This window comes from Geospiza fortis, unplaced genomic scaffold, assembly GCF_000277835.1.
Source record: "Geospiza fortis unplaced genomic scaffold, GeoFor_1.0 scaffold84, whole genome shotgun sequence".
Taxonomy (NCBI): domain Eukaryota; kingdom Metazoa; phylum Chordata; class Aves; order Passeriformes; family Thraupidae; genus Geospiza; species Geospiza fortis.
In genome coordinates, this window is record NW_005054363.1 from 3,651,341 (window position 1) to 3,654,511 (window position 3,171).

Below are 3,171 nucleotides of genomic sequence, written 5' to 3' on the forward strand. Positions count from 1 at the left end.
GACACTTCCTTAAAAATAGTTTTATGTCTTTGTTTTCTTCTCATCTTAGATGAGTAATTTTCATTTCCAGAGAGCATATCATTAGCCACAGTGCATTTGCTACTGGTAGTCAGCACCCCCATATTAGTTTTGTGGGGAATGCCTGTAAATTGTCTTTAATCTTAACTGGGTTTTGCTGCTTGGTGAAGCCACTCTTTTTCCTGTTTTCTTTTTATTTGGATGATGAAAGTACATTTTAGTACTTCAAATTTTGCAAGATCTGACCCTGCCTAACATTTTCTGTTCTCACTTTCTTCATATATTTTCTGACATCTGACAGTTTTCCTGGCATATTAATCTTATATTCCACCCTAAAAGCTTTCTGCATAGTCCAGATATACTCTGAGGTGACTGCTCATCTAGTTAGAAATTGAGCCCTTTGTTATAAAATGTTTCTCCCAATGTTTGAAGCTGCATGTTTTTCACAGTCTTCAGACAGTCTTTTTCTTAAAGGAATTATTGCTTTTTCTTGGGTCTTCCTTATTTCCTTGTTTTCTGTTGTTTTTGGTTTTTTTTGTTGTTGATGGTTTTGTTGGTGATTATTTTTAGTGAAGTTCTGATCTATTTGCATTTAGCATTTAATTGTGTTACATTATTTTTTTAAAAAATGTGTCATCACTTTGAGATAGAGCTTTCTTGACCAGCTGTTGAGGTGTTATACTTCACTTTTCTCATGTTCTTTGTCGCATCCTCAAATACCTGGGTCTACCTTTTATTGCTAAAATTTATTTTATGGGAAGTTGCAATCTCATCTCATAGCTTTCATAGTGATGGTTACCCCTTATTTACTATTTCAAAGCATTATTTTCTTTCTAAATAATGCAGAAATTTATACACGACAAATGGGATCCTACAAAAAGCTTTCTTAAAGAAAAGTTTATCTTACCCAGTAATGAACTTCTGTGCTTTCTCTAGTTTTCCTACAGCTTATCACATGCTTGGTTTATACTTCCTCACATCATTATTTTTGTCATGAGGAGGGCAGTAATATTGGTACATGTGGGTGTGGGAAATAAGCAAGAAGAGGATTTCTGTGTCAAACTGACTTGCAGATCAATTGCATCATCCATGTGACAGGGAAGATGCAGCAAGGTATACAAGTTATTGCAGGCAGTTATGGCCTTCTACACTTCCATATAGACCTTTCAACCAGATTTTTGGGCAGAATATTGCCATTGCTTTACAATTAAATCCAGATGGCAAAATTAATATATTTTAAGGGATGGTAAAGGTGAAAATCATGTGTGCAATCTTACAAATTCATATTAGTTAGATTCCTGACAGTTTCTTTCAGTTGCATGCAAAAAATGGAAGTGATCTTCCATTACTTCTCAAAGTTTTACTAATTTTGGGTTTTGGTGTTTTCTTGTTAAATAACTCCTCTGCATAACTTCTTTCATGAAAATATTTTATTCATTTTCTTTCAACAGACTGTGTTGTATTTTAAGTTAAATTATTCATTTCCTTCATGCATCATGTGTTAGATTAGTGCATCTCTAACTGAGAGAGGTTAGTGCTGCTGGACCATTGGTAATAATTGATACAGAGTGGTTTCTGCCTTACTCTGTCATTTAGACATGGGAATGGGAAAATGAGTCCTACTTTTATTAGAATATCTTTTCTTCACCAGCAGACATCAAACTGTTAAATCACAAGAATGCCTAACATAGAGAGTACAAAGTCATAGTGACAAGAAGTCCTTCAAAGGAAGGAAAATTGTTATGTTTTTTCTTTACTTTTTTTGTAAGCTACCCTGGAATTTACCAGCACTTTCTGGAACGGCTTTATGCTGTTGTCTGTCAGTGAAGCAGAGTAGTCACTAGAGTAGGTTTTTATTCTGTATTTTTTGTCCTTTTTTTTTCTTTTTACTTTACCAATGGAGAGTTATTCAGCATTTTTTAAGATGGCAACTCATGTTTTGAAAGAAGAACTAACATGTTCTCTTATGTTTTTGGTTTATGTATTTTGCAGCTATTGAACTGTATCGTGTCTTAGGACCATATTGGAAGGCAAGCAAAGTTTTCTTGAGCAACGAAAGAATTTTTTTCTAATTAAAATTGTTATTTACAATAGTTATTTAAACTTCTTACTGGCAGCAGACTGGGCTTTTATTTTTCAGGCAGTTGACTCTAACCAGAGGAACAGATGCATTTAAAATAGACTGCAATTAGATTCTGGTTTTAAGATGCAGTGATAGGATGCGAATATTATGTAAATCACATATATATTCAAAAGATATTTATTTTAAAATTTAATTCTCTGTTTCAAAAGACATGCAATTGTTTTCACATTTGCTACCTAAAATTGTATAGGAATGCTACAGAATGAAGTACTAAAAGTTTGCTCCTGGATGTTAGTGTAAAAAAATGATACTTTGTATGCAACATAAATAGTGAAAATTGTCCAGCCTCTCACCCAGCAGCCCCTTCAAGTCCTTCTGGGCAGGGCTCCTCCTGGTCTATTTGTCCCTCAGCCTGTGTTGATACTGGGGGTTGCCCCAGCCCAGGTGCAGCACCTTGCTCTTGGTCTTGTTAATCCACAAGAGATTCCAAGGGACCTTCTTCTTGAGCCTGTCCATGTCCCTCTGGATGGCATCACATCCTTCAGGTGTGTCAACTGCACCACTCAGCTTGGCGACATCTGCAAATTCGCTGAGGGTGCACTTGATCCCTTTGTCTATGTCATTAAGAGGATAATCAATAACACTGGTTGCAGTACAGATCCCTGAGGGACTCCACCTGTCAGTGGCGTCCTCCTGGACTCTCAATGTGACCCCCAACCAAGTCCTTGTGCCTCTATCATCTCACCCATCAAATCCATCTCTCTCCAGTTTAGAGAAGGATGTTGTGGGCAACTGTGTCAAATGCTCTACAGAAGTTCAGATAAATGTCATCTGCAGCTCTTCCCTTGTCCACTGATGTAGTCATTCCATCATAGAACAGCACAAGTTGATTAAGCAGGCCTTGCCCTTCAAGGAGCCATGTGCTGGCTGTCTCCCTGCTATTTTTAGTTGCATATGAACTCTGTTAAGTTAGTCTGTTAGCCATGTTCATTTAAAGATGTAATTGATGGAATCTATTTTAAAAACTGGATAAGAAAATACCACTTTCTGAATGAGAAAAGAAGGTTCTT